We start from the raw sequence: 16,942 nt of genomic DNA on the forward strand, positions 1-16,942 counted from the left end.
ACAGAACTAAGAATTAATGGCCCCTAACTTACGAAAACATCACCCCCTTCTAAAAATAATCAACAATTCTTTAATTGACCTCCCAACACCACCAAACATTTCCGCCTGATGAAACTTTGGATCTCTTCTTGGCATCTGTCTAACAATCCAAATCACCACTGGCCTCCTACTAGCAATACATTATACAGCGGATATCACCCTGGCATTCACGTCCGTCGCCCATACATGCCGAAATGTTCAATTCGGCTGACTAATCCGAAACCTCCATGCAAACGGCGCCTCCCTCTTCTTCATATGTATTTATCTACACATCGGACGAGGATTCTACTATGGCTCCTACCTATATAAGGAAACCTGAAACACAGGAGTTATTCTCCTCTTAACTCTAATAGCAACTGCCTTCGTAGGATATGTCCTTCCATAAGGCCAAATATCATTCTGAGGCGCTACAGTAATTACTAACCTATTCTCAGCAATTCCTTACATTGGCCAAACACTTGTAGAATGAGCTTGAGGAGGATTCTCAGTTGACAACCCTACACTTACCCGGTTCTTTGCCCTCCACTTCCTCCTCCCATTCCTAATTGCAGCTCTCACCCTCATCCACTTAACTTTCTTACATGAAACAGGCTCAAACAACCCCCTAGGTATTTATTCAGACTGCAACAAAATCCCATTCCACCCCTATTTCTCAATAAAAGATATTCTAGGCCTTTTGTTCCTCCTCATTCCTCTAATAACACTTGCCATATTCTCACCCAACCTCTTAGGAGATCCAGAAAATTTTACACCTGCAAACCCATTAGTAACACCTCCCCACATCAAACCTGAATGGTACTTCCTATTTGCATATGCCATCCTACGATCAATCCCCAACAAATTAGGAGGAGTCCTAGCCCTAGCCACCTCCGTCTTAATTCTATTTCTAGCCCCATTCCTCCACATGTCAAAGCAACGAACTACAACCTTCCGACCTCTCTCCCAACTTCTATTCTGAATCCTAGTAACAAATCTTTTAATCCTTACATGAATCGGTAGCCAACCAGTCGAACATCCATTTATTGTCATCGGACAACTTGCCTCAACTACCTACTTCACAATCATTCTCATCTTATTCCCCATCACTAGTCTCCTAGAAAATAAGATACTCAACCTCTAACCACTCTAACAGTTTATAAAAAACGTTGGTCTTGTAAACCAAAGACTGAAGGCCGCCCCCTTCTTAGAGTTTTTCAAAAAATATCCAAACACCCCCCAACTTTCCAATCAACGCGTACATCAAGGGGAGGGGTGCCCCCCTCCCCCCATACCCTACGGTATGTATTACTTTGCATAGCATTCTCCACCACATTAGACATAACATGCATGTAGGAAAATTTGACATACTATTATTGCAAAACCATCCAAATTTTCATACTATCTCCCATACAACCCAAAACTTGTCATTCACAGACCTCGGCACATTCCCACACAAGGACATAACATGTCATGTTCTAGGAATAATCCCGCCAAACGAACTAAAAGCTAAGACCGCCAATTTTCGCATAAAATCCTTCTCAATACGAGGAACGTCACAGAACCTAGAATCCATGGTCCATGGACCACTCACCACTTAACCTTGCTCTATGTACCAACCAAGAAGTGCTGGGTTATTTATTAGTCGTACTCCTCACGAGAAACCAGCAACCCGGCGTTAGTAATGTTTATCATGTCCAGCTTCAGGTGTATTCTTTCCCTCTCCACCAATAACCCACTCTCATAACTTGCTCTTTGTCGCCTCTGGTTCCTCGGTCAGGGCCATAACTTGCTTAATTTTCCTAAACTTGCGCTCCGTTACTAATGGTTGGGGATGTTCGGCCAACCTGGACCTCGTGATCGCGGCATTTTCTCTCTTCTAAACTTTTGGGGTTTTTTTTTTGGGGTAGATCTCAATAAGCCCTTCAGAGTGCTCCGCCAGGGGGTTCCCATATATGGTTGACATGTACCCCTTATGGTCGGCGAGCGGTTTTCTCACTTTCGCGTGAAAATTAATGATATGGTTTCAAGTGTTATTCGGTCTCATACTGTTGCACGGATGCACTGTCACATGCTGTTGGTTTGGTTTTTCCATTACGTCTCTCATCAAGTTGCAATTTAATTAATGCACGACAGACATATTTTTTGTCGTCAATTTGACAAAAAATTACAAAAATTTTGTCATTTTTTGCAATGATCTAGGGACTTTCCCTCTATTCATCATTAATTTTTGTTTTTAAATTTTTTAACAAAAATTTCAAATTTTACAAACTTTCCATTCCCCTAATTTTCCAATTAAAACATTTGCATGATCAATTTGTTAAATTTTTTTAATACACTTTAATTTACCCCATCATTTCCTTTCATCATCATTGGTTCATTTGTTTGTTTACACTTTAATTTACCCCATCATTTCCTTTCATCATTCATTTGTTCATTTGTTTGTTTACACTTTAATTTACCCCATCATTTCCTTTCATCATCATTTGTTCATTTGTTTGTTTACACTTTAATTTACCCCATCATTTCCTTTCATCAGTCATTTGTTCATTTGTTTGTTTACACTTTAATCTACCCCATCATTTCCTTTCACCCTCTTACCTCCCCAAGTAATCGCCCCCACTACTCTAACTAATATTCCACTCACATACGCCTTTAACAGTTGGTCCCAAACTTTTTTCCAACCTTTAAGAAAAAAAGGAATCAAACCTTTATCACCAACTCCCAAAGCTGGAATTTTCATTAAACTATTCTCTGAACCACACCACCTTAAACCGCCCGAATTGCCCCACGAGACAACCCTCGTACAAGTTCTAGCACAACAAACAACGTCAGCAACAGACCCCAGCCCGCAATTAAAAATTGCCAACCCCCCAAGAATAAAACATAGTCGCTCCCTCAAAATCCAACCGAATAGATAAAACACCCCCACTATCCACCGTGTTTATCCCTAACCACTCTAACTCAGATAGCCCTATAATAAACACCCCACCCCCCAACACTAAAACTAACCCAGCACCATACCCAACAACCTGCCAGTCCCCTCAGGTCTCAGGAAATGGATCTACTGCCAATGAAACCGAATACACAAAAACCACTAACATCCCACCTAAATATCCCAGAAATAACACTAGTGATACAAAAGACACCCCCAAACTCATTAACCATCCACACCCTACAATAGACGCCAACACTAACCCCACTACTGCATAGTATGGAGAAGGATTGGAAGCAACTGCTAGTCCTCCCAAAATAAAACTAACACTTAAAAATAGTATAAAGTACGTCATAACAATTCCTGCTTGGCTTCTATCCAAGACCTTTGGCCTGAAAAACCATCGTTGTAATTTCAACTACAAGAACATAAAACCTTAACAAATCCGCCCACAACACTATAATCCCAATGTGAAGCTCAACACTGCTTTGCAACAGCACTGCCCTTTCACACACATCTTTGGCAAAGACAATGATGTCAGGCTTTAGTTTCTAAATCAGTAACACTTGACAAGACCTCTTTATGAACTAACAGCAAGAGAACTTAGGAGCAGCTTAGGGTTGGCAAGTGTAGGAGCCAAGAAGAGAAGGGCTGATGGGTATGTCATGAACACTGACAGCTGGATGGTCGTGGAGCCGACCAAGGACTGCCAGACACAAAAGACATCACCTGCTGGACTTGGCCCAAACACCAACCCCCTCCTCTCCCTTCTCAACCACTCAACCACAGCCTGCACACACCCACACCTACCAGGGCCAACTGGCTGTTTCTCTTCTCTTTTCTGCCTGGGGGCGAAGGAAGAAGGACAGGGGGGGCATTTGCCTTCGGGCCAGAGGGAAGGGGAAGGAGATCCCCCCAAATCCATCCCTGGCAGGATGGGGGCTGGAGGAGACATTGGGGGACCCCCAAGAATATTTTCGAGGGGAAGAAAGGATGGGGGCACCCACAGGGGGTTGGGGGGGGAGGGACCCAGGAATCTCGTGGTGGGACACTGGGGAGTTCCCAGTAGTTTCTTGGGGGGGTGGACCCCCAGCAGTCCGGGGTGGAAAAATGGACAGAGGAATCCGCCGTAAAGGGTTGGTGACACCCAAAAGACTCTAGGAGGGGGTCGGGAGGGGCCCCGGAGTCCTGAAGAGTGTTTGGGGGTCCCCAGGAGGGAGTCTGGGGGTCTGAGGTGGTCCCAGGAGATTTTCAAGGGTTAAGGGGATGCACAGGAGATTTGGGGGAGGAGGGGGAAAGGCGGAGGGTCCCCAGGAGTCTTGGGGGGGATCTGGGCGGTTCCCGAGAGTCTTGGGGGAGATTCGGAGGGGTCACCAGGAGCCCCCGGACCCCCTGAACTCACCCCCCACACCACCATGGCCTCGTTGGGGCCGCACGTGAAAAACAGCACGGCGGGGGGAGACCCTGGGGCCAGGATCGATCGGGACCAATCGGGTTCAATCCCGATCTTCCCTTCCCCCGCCATCACCGCCCCGCTCCCGGCAGCCCCCGCGGAAGTTTCGAAGTTCTATTGGGTGACTCACCGGCACAAGGACAGGGGCCCAGCAGAATTTGGCAATGACGTCATTCCAGCAGAGCCGTTCTATTGGCTGCGACCCACGAGGGAGCCCCAAAACCTGTTCATGGCTTGGGGGGGAAGGACAGCCAGCACGGCCGGGAACGGGGGTGCAGAGGGTGTTCAAGTGCCCAGGAAAGGGGCAAAAAACTTTCCCCTCTCCCTCCCAGTGCCCCCTCAGCCTATCCCAGTGTCTCCCCTCTCTCCCAGTGCCCTCTCAGCCCATCCCGGTCTCTCCCCTGCTGTCCCAGTTCCCCTGTCCATCGAGGTCCCAGCCCAGCCCTGCCCCCTGCTCTGCTCCGGCCTGGATTTCTCCCCTGCAGGGGCAGCTGAGGTGGCTCCAGGGCGGGCGGGAGCTTCCGGGGCAGGGGGTGGCTCCTGACATGCTGCTGGAACCGCCCCTGTCTGGGCGGGCCCATCAGCCTGGGGCACCTCCTCACCCGAGCCTGGGGGACGGGCCGGCAACTGGGAGGGGCTTTGGGAAGGAATGGGGAGGCTGAGAAGGGGTTGGAGGTCGTGGGGGTAAGTGGGAAGGTGTTTGGGGGAGTTTGGGGGTTTGGGAGGGAGGTTGGGGAGATTGGGGCAGCTGTGAGGGGTTTTGGGGAATCGTCGGGGATGTGGGAAGGAACTGGGAGAGAGTTTGGGGGCATACTCAAGGGGAAGGGGGCAACTAGGAGAGGGTTTGAAAGGTCCTGGGAGGGCTGGAGGTAACTGGGAGGGGTTTGGGGGCATCTTGTGGGTTTTTGTGGGTCTGCGAGGCAGTCTGGGGGCCTCGGAGGGTTTAAGGGGAAGTTGGGAGTGTCCTGTGGGACCGGGATGGGATTTGAGGGTTCCTGGAGGGGCTGGGAGGGCTTTATGCCTTTATACTGCGGGCATTGTCTAGTATTGATGGGGGTAATCCGTGAGTTGACTGCTTCATAATCATCCAGATTTTAACAAGACTTTGAAGGTGGTCAACCTCAGTTTGAAGCAGCTCATTTTTAGCAACAAATTTATCCGATTTTTCTCCTGTTTCCTTCTCAAAGGCTAACGATGACTTCAACACCACATTTTCTGTTTTCAAAACAGTAGACTCAACATCAGAAATCCATTCATGACTTCCCTGTCACCACTCCATCCGAATGTCTGTGCACTCACTGTGGCCTGAGAGAAACCTGCCTGTTTGCAGCGCACTGACTGAGCAACTTTTCTTTTTGCAGGTGGAAAAGGGCAGATAAAGAAAAAACAGATGGGTCCAGTAGAAGTGATGCGGCTTCTGTCAAAAGCAGAGCAGAGGCCGAAAGCACTTTAGGAAGTTGCTTACAGAAGCACTTGTGCATTCCAAGTTACAGCTCAGGAGTCTCAGTGACTTGTCCAACATAGGAACTCCTTTTCCATTTCTCAACCCCCAGATTCCTCAGGAGTAGGAAACTGAAAACACTGACTCAGAAAAGCTCCATTCCTTCCTAATAATTGTGCTTTGTCCTTCCCATTTGACAGTGCTCTTGGAAATGTGCTGGTGTGATCTGGGTCTGGGAGCAGCCCTGACCTCCCACAGCCCTGACCACACACACCTCATGCAACGGCAGGAAGAACCTGCCTGGCTCCTGCTGGGGTTCTCACCACCCACCGACAAACTTCTCCCTGCAGAGGGGTGGGCAACTACCCAGGCAGGATGAGACCTGACCCCAGCAGGCAGCAAAGTCCCTGCCCTGGCACAAAGAACCCCGGAGCACAGGGACCCTGCTCTGCAGGACAGCCCCGGGCATCCCTGGCTGCACCCCCACCTTCCCACCCCGCAGCCATCCCTGGGAGAAGGAGCCCACCTGCACTGTCCCTCTGACGGTGCTGCAGGGAAGGCCTGCCCTGGAGAACATCCTCCTCCGGCGCAACAGAGAAACTGGGAGAGTCCTGACAGATGTGCAAGTCTGTGGGATGTGGTAGCTTTAGGAGATCCCTCCAGGAACACAAGTGACATTGCCCTGCACCTGTAGACTCACTCTGCAGAGGAGTGTGAAGTTGTGTCCCCAAGTTGTGTCTCAGCTGAACACCTCCCATCTTTCTGCTGCCTTTAACCTCCCTTTGCCTTTCTTCTCTTCTCTCGTGCCTACAGGCAGTGCCCTCGTCTCTGCTGGGCTGTGCAGAGGCTGTGCTGTCTCTCTGCAGTGCTGCCCGCTTGCCAGGATTTCCCTGTGTGCCAGGAGCCCGGCCCAGCTGAGCAGCACAGCAAGAGCCAAAGGCAGCCCTTTCTCTACCCCCCTGTGCTCCCCGCAGGTGTCCCTGGGGCTCCAGGGGACCCTGCTGTGGAACAGACTGAAGGAAACAATGATGTTCCCTCTTCTCACCTCTTCAGTGACACTTCTTTCCAGCAGTGACGCTTCTTTCCAGCAGTGACATTTCTCCTCTTAGAAAATTACCAGGGTATGATGATCACCTTTTCTAGTTTCATCATTACACAGGACACCAGGAGGGTGACAGCAAAGGATCTGGTAACTTAAGGGGAAGTTGGGAGTGTCCTGTGGGACCGGGATGGGATTTGAGGGTTCCTGGAGGGGCTGGGAGGGCTTTATGCCTTTATACTGTGGGCATTGTCTAGTATTGATGGGGGTAATCCATGAGTTGACTGTTTCATAATCATCCAAATTTGAACAAGACTTTTAAGGTGGTCAACCTCAGGAGGGTGACAGCAAAGGATCTGGTAACTCCCTGGCACAGTGGGGGTTTTCCTGGAGTCACACAGAGAAATGTGTCAGGGCTCTGAGAGGTGTCCAACCCTGAGCTGGACTGATGCACACACGGGGGTGTTCAGAGACACGAGTCCTTCCCTGGTACACACACAGGCAGTTCATTGCAGCAGGGACAGTGTCTCCCAGGGCTCCTGCTACCACTCCCAGAACCTGGAGCCACCTCAGCCCTGTAATGCTCCCACCCTGCCCACTCCTACACTTCAGATGAACATTGGGGTTTTCTAGTCACTGGAACTGCCCAGACCAGCCCCTCCCTGGTCCCCCCATCTCCCTGCCCCGCCCCAGCCCAGCAGAGCAGCACAGTCGTTTCTGGTCCTGCAGTAAGAAAGGGAGGCAATAGAGGACAGGGACAGTGACTGCATGTCTGGACTGCTCAGGAGATCATCAGCTCAGGCGGCAGCTCCTGCAGCCCCAGGGCCAGACCCGCTTCCCAGTGGCCCAGGCAGCTGCTACCACGTGGGCACAAGCTCTGCTGCCCAGGAGGGTCCTGTAGTGAAGGGCTTTGCAGATGGTCACGTAGCGGTCCTAAGACATGATGGCGAGAAGGGCAAGCTCCGCTGTGATCAAGAAGAAAAGCAAAAAACACCTGTGCAGCTCATCCTGAGTAGGACATGCCCCTGGTGTTCCAGAGGGAATTGGCCATGGCTTTGGGGAGAGTGGTGCAGATGCAGCCCGGGTGTGTGAGGGAGAGGTGGAGCAGGAAGAAGTCCCTGGGGGATGTGCAGGTGGTGGTGGCAGGCTACGGCACTGAGGATGAGGCCGTTACCCAGGAGGGTAGCCAGGGAGATGCCCAGGAAGAAGCAGAAGTGCAAGAGCTGCAACCAGGAGGAGGAAGTGGGGGATGGAGCTGCTGTTGGACATGAGCTTTTTCCGGGCATCAGGAAATGTCCAAGGAGGAAAAGGCAGTGAAAACGTTGGGACAGGTTTCTTAAATCAAACCCATGAATTCCTCTGAGCATCTACCCTCATCCCAAGTATCTGCAGTCACACATATATAGATTCTGGACTGTAGAAGACAGACTTAGCATGACTTTAAGGTGATTTCTTCTCAATTTTTTGATTTATTTTTCTACTGCCAGGTCTGAGAGGGGCATCGTGGAACCAAAGGAACCCTGAGACATTTCAGGATCCCACATGCGTTGGATCTGTCTGAGCTGGAGTTCGTTTTCTCACTGCAGGCGTCACAGTGCTGTGCTTTGCATTGGGAGCTACAAAGGGGTTAATCACACCAGTGCTTTGGCAACTGCTGAGCAGGGCTGGTGCATCTGCATTGTCAGCTTAGTCCCCTGAATCGGGGGCAAGATCATGGGAGGCGATAGAGGCAGGTCAGTTGAACCAAATGGACCAAAGGGACATTGCAGAATATATGGCGTCAGCTCAGCTACAAGAGCTCAGGAAAGGAACAGGAAAGGGGGAAAATCCATTTTTTTACAATACATGCCTTCTGAGCGGCTTCTCTGTGTGGTGAAGCCCTGCTTCCCATGAAGTGGCCAGGTATCGCTGCTGACAGGAAGTAGAGAGACAATCTTTTTATTTTCCTCTTCACTTATGCATGCGCAAACTTTGGTTTTTGCTTTAGTAAAGTGCCTGATCTCAAGGTAGAAATAATTTTCCATCTTATTCTGTCTCTTCTGTCTGGCTGGGAAGGGCAGCAATAGAGCAGCTTGGTGGGCACCTAGCATCCAGGTAAGGTCAACCCACTGCAAAATTGCAGGGTCTCATGGAACCAAAGGACTGCTGGGAGACTGGGGGAACTCACGGAATCAAGTGGCCGTTGTGGTACTGCCCTGCATCATAGAAGCAAATGTTCCCTGGGAAACTACAGAAATCAGGGACTTAAGGGACATCATTGGGATGTGCGGGACCTCATGGAATTAAACAAACCGTGGGATATCTTTGGAACTTCATGGAATCAAAGGGATAAAACAAAAGAATTAAACCCCATGACCAGAAACAATTGAATCGAACATTTCTTTAATATGCCAGCTGGGGATTCGTGGGGATACTCTGCCATGCATGAATCAAAGAATCAGTATAAATTTCGGGGTATAAATACAGTGCTACTTGAAAGACCCTCCCCTTCACAAGCAGTCCAAAATTCTCTTATGATTTTAGGGTCAAATAGCCTCTTGGATTTTATTCATGGAGCAAGACTGCCATCTAGCGTCCATTTCTTCTGGGAGGGGCAGTCATTTTCACAGCGTGGTCTTCTCCCTTAGCAGGCCTAGTAGCATCTCTGATTGATCTATCAGACCCCTAATCCCTAAACTAAATGCTTTACGACCAGCTAAGACGTGTCTTAGAACTTCCCATTTGCTTAAACAATGTATAATTGACTTTCTTCTTAACAGAACAATCTCTTATTAAACAAGTTTTCTGAGGCCTGTAAGCTAATTTCTTGAAGATGGGCATATGATACACTCTCTATTAGTTTCCATGTGTCATCTACATTCTCTCTCCTACAACTAATTGTAGTCTTAAAAGAAAGGAAAAACTGCTACCATGCCAAGAAAGCAAACCCCTTTGTTGATTAGGATTTTTATCTAAGAAAAACTTCTGATTTACGAAGCCATTAAGGATGGAGATCCTCTCTCATTTCAGTGCCATTGTGACAATATGGGGCCTCATGTAACACATGGAACACAGAACACTGCACATTCCCAAGCAATCAAGGGGCCATTGTAACACTCCAGGACCTCATGGAAGACGGATACCCCGCAGAGAGACCTCAAATCAGAGGTTTGGGCAATCCTCAACCAGAGGACGTTCAACAAGGGGAAGTGCCAGATTCTGTCCCTGTGATGGGGCAATCCCGAATGTCCGGACAGACTGGGAATGATATTCTGCATAGCAGCGCTGGAAAATGGCCTCTTGGGTCCCCGTGGATGGCCAGTTTGCCAAGAGTCAGTGGTGCCCTGGTGGGGGCTCACTGCTCGGTCACAGGAGGGTTTTCAGACACACGAGTCCTTCGCTTGCACACAGACACAGACAGTTCATGGCAGCAAGGGCAGTATCTCCTGGGGGTCCTGCTGCCACGCCAGGAGCCTGGATGCACCTAAGCCCTTGTGGGGTGCCACCTGCTCTGCCACTATCTGAGATGACCCACCGCCTGAGAGATGGAAACGCGGAGCTCTGTCCAAGAGAAGCACATCCCAGAGCTGCACGCATGGGCTTTGCCAGGATTTAGAACCGTAAATGCAACGTGAGACCGAGACACTCTTTGTCCCACGTAACTTCAAGGTCTCCCCAGGAGGTTGATGGCAATTGTTCTTGCTCAGGGTCATCTCCCCACACCAACAGCAGGTGTGTGCTCAAGACTTGTCTGTGCAATGCAAACAGATACACCCTGTCTAGTTCTTCCGGTCTCTCCAAGGAAGGCAAAAGAATCTCTGTGTGCCGGGTGAGAAACCAGTGCTGGAAGTTGTGGTTCTCTTGTGAGTGCCAAGAGTGGATGGCAGGTCTGTGATGAATGCCCTGAGGAGGTGACCTGGGTTTTCCAGTGCACATGGCAATAGATCACACCCTGCTTTGGTGGTCATTTATGTCCTACGGAGGTGACAGAGATGGGAAAGAGAATGAAATTTTTGAATGTGCCTCTGAGTGCCCCTCAACCTGCTGCAAATGTGCAGATTCCAGTACATCCAGTTCAGGTGTGAGAGGCTGTTCCCTGGTCCTCTGAGCAAGAAGAGCTGGACGAGGGACACAGCAGAACTCGCTTACTGAGACTACATCTCCATGAAGCCCAAAGCAAGTGCGAGGGGTTATGCCACGTCCGAGTTTTCTCAGGGGAAGGTGTTTCTCCCATGCACTGCCTCCCCGTGGTACTGGTGCCACAGCCCCCGACAAAACCACAAGTGGGCTTTGTCGCTAGCAAAGTACTCCAGCTGCTAGCAGGGATGTTCCACGGGAAAGGCCAGGAGAGGTTGAGCTCGGAGGGCACTGAGACCGGACGGATGTTCTGCCTCTCGTGCCCCTCTACCATTCTCGCAAACGCTTGCCCTGGAGGAGAATTCAGGAGTATCCACGTGCCAAAAGAGAGATGTGAGGGAAGAGACGATGGCGGTGTAAGAAGCACATGGCCTGTCAATCTGAAGATCCTCGATACCAAACACCACCCCTGCCACCCAGCCATGTCCCGCCGGTTCTACGGTGCAGAGCACGGACGACCGCCGCGCTGCCGCCGCTTTCGCCTGGTCTCCGCCTCCAGCCAGCACCCGAGGAGAGCCCGAGAGACGTCGGCACCTGTCCCAGCCCCGGGGCGGATTTGTCGGAGGCGGACAGGGGAGGAGGGAGAGGAAGGCAGAGGAGGTGGAGAGGCGGCGGCCCACCAGGAGCAGAGAGTCGGGGCTGGCGGGGGCAGCTATGAGCCGGGAAGCCGAACGACGGCTGCGGTGCTATCGGGGAGCGGGGCAGGCGGCTCTGGCCGCGGTTTTGATCTTTGCGGAGGCTGGCAGCCGGAGACCTTAGGGGCATGGGTAGCCCCCTGGGGTGGACGTGCATATTCCTCGAGGCTGCCCTCCTGTCTGGTAGGTTCTTCACAAAGCTCTTCTCCCGAACTATCTTCCCAGCCCTCCCTCCCTCTGGTCCATAAAGTATTCTCTGGGAACACTCATCGCTTTTTTCTTTTTCGAGCCGTTATTCTTTCCTTGCTTTACTCTTTGTCCTTCAGTGAATTCGTGCAGTCCGTCCTTCCCCTTTCCTACTTTTCTTCCTCTCTTCGCTTGGCTTAATCCCGCAGCTTTCCATTCTTCAGTGACTTCACCAATCCACTTCTCTTTTCCGCTCACCTCTCTCCAGCAAATATTAATGGACATTTCAACTACTACACACCTTTATATCCTCTTAAAATTCTTCTCCGTATTGGCTTGACTGCTGCTGTTCCCTTTGTTTTGGGAAAAAACATCCAGTGAAAAACACTTCCGACGGCTTTTCTTCAGCTCCCTGCCAGTGTCTGCAGGTAGAGCCCAGGTGCAGCAGGACCCAATGGTAGAGACCAGTGAGAGCAGTGAAATCACCAAGTGCTCACGTGCCAACATAAGAAATGCTGAATTTATCCATTCCTACCGGCAGCTCCCGGGTCACAGCCCCAAGTTCCTCGGTGCTAAATGGTCCAGAGAGCTACTAAATGGTCCAGAAAGCTGCGGGTGCAAACGGGGCGGCTGTGGGTGACGGGTGATGGTCTTTCCACCGTCCTCTGGCTCTCCGGGCACCGTCATGGAGACGAGTTGGGTATTAGCGCTTCTATTAAAACAGGTTTTTCAGCCATACGAAGAGAACAGGCTTGAGTACCTGGGTGCCAAGTGACGTAAAAAACACAGAGCAGCGCACGAGGCACCAGTGCTAGAACACTGACTTTACCCCTGGTCTATCAAATCCTCATCTCACTAAACTTAATAATGCGTCAGATTCTGCTTCCAGGCTGCCTCTGGTACGACCTCCAGTTTTCTCCAGGCTGCCCAAATAGTTAGAGCTCTCTGTTTTCAGGACAAGCATACATATTTCAGGTGTTCCCTAATCTTCTGAGCAGGAGAAGTGACACAATTGGGATCTCATCACGAAAACTGTATCTCCATTGGTCCAAGGAGGGTGGGAGATGCCATGCCGTGATTTCTCATGGGCAGGTGCTTCACCCATGCACTGTTTCGGCATAGAACTGGTGTCACAGACCAAGTCTAAAACTAAGGTGTTCTTTGTCTCCAGCAGAAATGCTCCTGCTGACAGCTCCGCTCGCCACAGACGTCTATCGGTCTCCCGGTGTATCGCAGCCCCGTAAGCCATGGTCCACTGCAAACAGAGAGGTTTTAATATGTTGCCAGCCGGGGAAAACTGGAAGTCGTGCCAGAGGCAGCCTGCAGGCAGAAAGGGATGCATTAATAAAGTTAGTGAGATGAGAGTTTGATAGACCTGGAGCAGCTTTGGAATGATCTCCTGATTTTTTGAAAAGGAGAAATGTGTGACTGCAGAGAGAGCTGAGATATCTTTTGGTGGCAGTATGTGGAGGAGAGGACAGACGGAGAGGGATAGCGAAGTTGAAGTGGCGAGCAGAGAGAGAGAAGGAAGCCTGAGCTTTCTCTTCTTTCCCTCTTTATTTCTTTAGAGAAGTAAGATCGCTTGGAGTGAACACATGAAAGACAGCAAGTACATGATCTGCAGCGATGTTTCTCTATTCAGTTTTATTCCCCCACGGGGCCTGAAAAGGTAGTTGACTATTTCCTGGGAGGAAAAAGAATGCATTTATGAAAAGCTGAGATATAGAGAGGAGGTGTACCAGGCAGAAAGTGACGACGAGTCAGCCAAAATTCATGCTGAGACAAACCTGCCTGTTTGCTGAGAGTGTCAGAAATCTTCACCCTGTGCCGAGAGAAGAGAGCTGCCAGAAACGAATCTCTTAGAGGGGGAGCAAAGGAAGAAGGAGGGCCGAGAAATGAACTGTACTTTCAGTACCTCAAATGCTCTCTTTGGGTTTCTCCCTCCCCAAGCAGTAGCCCTTCTGACTCCCTCAGCCGATGGCATTCTGAGCATTGCCTGGCTCTGGGGTCTCACTCATGGGCAGAGATTGTTCCCGGTCAGCTCGCAGTGCATTCCTCCCCTCCCCAGTTGCAATCGCCTGCTCTGCTGCACACCCACAGATGTGCTTTTGGGAACTCCGGGCTTCTACCCTTCTTCATCTTTCACGTCTTCCCGTGCTGTCCTCAGCTCTCTGGGCTGCTTGCAGCTTCCTCGGGGAGTACGTGTCTCCTCCGCTTCTGTGGCTTTTCCCCTGTCCTTCTTCCTCTGCCTGGGAAGAATGCCTCTCTCCCAGCTCCCCGGGGAAAGGGAGATGAGCCCTGCTGGGCAGCAGCCCAGTGTCTCTAGATTTGCCTTTCTCTTCTGCCAAAACGCAAGGTCTGAGAGGAACGTGGCTCCAGCAGGGTTGCTGGATATCCCAGCTCCAGCGATGGTAAGGAGAGCATATGCCCTTGGGAATGTATTGAGGGATGAGCAGGGAACAGGATGAAGACCCTGACGCACATGCAGGGAGCACATGGGGCAACTGCCAGAGTGCTGCTTGCGAGTGGTGGGGCTAGGAGAGCCCTGGCCCACCCAGGGCAGTTGAAGGTCTGGGGGCTTGGCAGATGGAGACACGTACACCCAGCCCCTTCCCAAAACCAAGTCCAGAGTGATCCCCGGCACCCATCACACCACAGGAAACAGAGGCTTTCACATGCTTCCCAGGTGGAAGAGCAATATCTAGTTCACCCTCCTTATGTCTGTGTGCTCCTGAAAATTTTCTACCATCTTAAGTATCAGAGGAGGGATAACACATTTAGAGGAAGCTGAGAATTCTGCATTTTTACTGAGAGGCTAATGAAGGATGGTTCTGCAACCATCCTTCCTGAGGCCAGGGCCACATGGCTGGAGGTCTCTCCTTTCTTACTTCTTTGCTTTCCTCTCTCACCACCTCTAACGCTTGGTCTGACTTGGTTGTACCTCGCTCCTTCGCACTGTCTGCCTTCACAGTTTCTTCGCTACACGTCTGAGATGTAGTGTTCAGATCCTTGACGAGTGACACTCCAAATCTTGCGGACCCTTACTCTCTGTCTTTTCCACACTCCAGGCAACGCAAGAACCCCTCCTCCTATCCAAAGAGAAAGATCTTCATGAACTAGAGAATCACGGCTCCTGCCTGGAGTGGATCAGAGTAACCAGGAGACGATGCCTCAAGAGAAGCTAGGAACACACATGGCAGTTGACTGCAGGATGCCCAGATTTTCGCTGCCCCGTACTGTATGAATCACTTTGCACTCAGGCATTCTGTCGCAAGCCTGCGTTCTGTATAGGAATAAAAAACCTTGTTTTCATAGGGGTGCTAATTTGCTCTGCCGTAGAACCAATTAACCGAGTTTTGTTTCTAAGAGAATCCCCTGAAATCTCTGAAGACGACAGTGTCAATGAGTCCGTTTCCGCCAGGGTCCAGGAATACAGAACCGCGTTCCCATGATGGGGTCCGCAGAGCCAGAGGACGGCGGAAAGACCGTTGGTGTCCGCAGCTCTCTGGACCATTTAGCTCGGGGCTGTGACCCGGGAGTTGCCGGTAGCAATGGATAAATTCAGCATTTCGTATGTTGGTGTGTGAGCACTTGGTGATTTCACTGCTCTCGGTGGTCTCTACTAATGGGTCCTGCTGCACCTGGGCTCTACCTTCAGACACTGGCCGGGAGATGAAGAAAAGCCGTCGGAAGTGTTTTTGCACTGGATGTTTTTTCCCAAAAAAAAGGGCACAGCAGCAGTCAAGCCAATACGGAGAAGAATTTTAAGAGGATATAAAGGGGTGTAGTTGTTGAAATGTCCATTAATATTTACTGGAGAGAGGTGAGCGGAAAAAGAAGTGGATTGGTGAAGTCACTGAAGAATGAAAAGCTGCGGGATTAAGCCAAGCGAAGAGAGGAAGAAAAGTAGGAAAGGGGAAGGACGGACTGCACGAATTCACTGAAGGACAAAGAGTAAAGCAAGGAAAGAATAACGGCTCGAAAAAGAAAAAAGCGATGAGTGTTCCCAGAGAATACTTTATGGACCAGAGGGAGGGAGGGCTGGGAAGATAGTTCGGGAGAAGAGCTTTGTGAAGAACCTACCAGACAGGAGGGTAGCCTCGAGGAATATGCACGTCCACCCCAAGGGGACTGCCCCGGCCCCTACGGTCTCCGGCCGCCAGACCTGCGCACAGATCAAAACCGCGGCCAGCGCCGCCAACCCCGATCCCCGACAGAGCCGCAGCCGCCGATCGGCTTCCTGGCGCCTCACTACCCCCGCCAGCCCCGACTCTCTGCTAATGGTGGGCCACCTCCTCTCCGCCTCCTCTGCCTTCCTCTCCCTCCTCCCCTGTCCTCCTCCGACAAATCCGCCCCGGGGCTGGGATAGGTGCCGACGTCTCTCGGGCTCTCCTCGGGTGCTGGCTGGTGGCGGAGACTAGGCGACCGTGGCGGCAGCGCTACGGTCGTCCGTGCTCTGCACCGTAGAACCGGTGGGGCCGGGCTGGGCTTGCGAGAATGATCGAGGGGCACGAGAGGCAGAACATCCGTCCGGTCTCAGTACCCTCCGGGCTCAACCTCTCCTGACCTTTCCCGTGGTACATCCCTGCTAGCAGCAGGAGCACTTTTGCTAGCGACAAAGCCCACTTGTGGTTTTGTCGGGGGCTGTGGCACCTCTGCCACGGGGAGGCAGTGCATGGGAGAAACACCTTCCCCTGAGAAAACTCGGACGTGGCATAACCCCTCGCACTTGCTTTGGGATTCATGGAGATGCAGTCTCAGTAAGCGAGTTCTGCTGTGTCCCTCGTCCAGCTCTTCTTGCTCAGAGGACCAGGGAACAGCCTCTCACACCTGAACTGGATGTACTGGAATCTGCACATTTGCAGCAGGTTGAGGGGCACTCAGAGGCACATTCAAAAATTTCATTCTCTTTCCCATCTCTGTCACCTCCGTAGGACATAAATGACCACCAAAGCAGGGTGTGATCTATTGCCATGTGCACTGGAAAACCCAGGTCATCTCCTCAGGGCATTCATCACAGACCTACCATCCGCTCTTGGCACTCACAAGAGAACCACAACTTCCAGCACTGGTTTCTCACCCGGCACACAGAGATTCTTTTGCCTTCCTTGGAGAGACCGGA

At 51.0% G+C, this 16,942-nt stretch overlaps 1 long non-coding RNA gene across 1 annotated transcript in view; it reads left to right on the forward strand.

Annotated features, from left to right (window-relative positions):
* The first annotated feature begins 354 nt into the window (after positions 1-354).
* The window catches only part of LOC127480927 (uncharacterized), a 39,897-nt gene continuing 23,309 nt past the window's right edge, over positions 355-16,942 (forward strand). The window contains exon 1 of the long non-coding RNA XR_007908047.1: positions 355-647. This is a non-coding gene — a long non-coding RNA (uncharacterized LOC127480927). The remainder of the gene's footprint in view (positions 648-16,942) is intronic.

Source organism: Manacus candei, unplaced genomic scaffold (assembly GCF_025592945.1).
Source record: "Manacus candei isolate 608988 ecotype Guabito, Panama unplaced genomic scaffold, ASM2559294v1 h1tg000076l, whole genome shotgun sequence".
NCBI lineage: Eukaryota > Metazoa > Chordata > Aves > Passeriformes > Pipridae > Manacus > Manacus candei.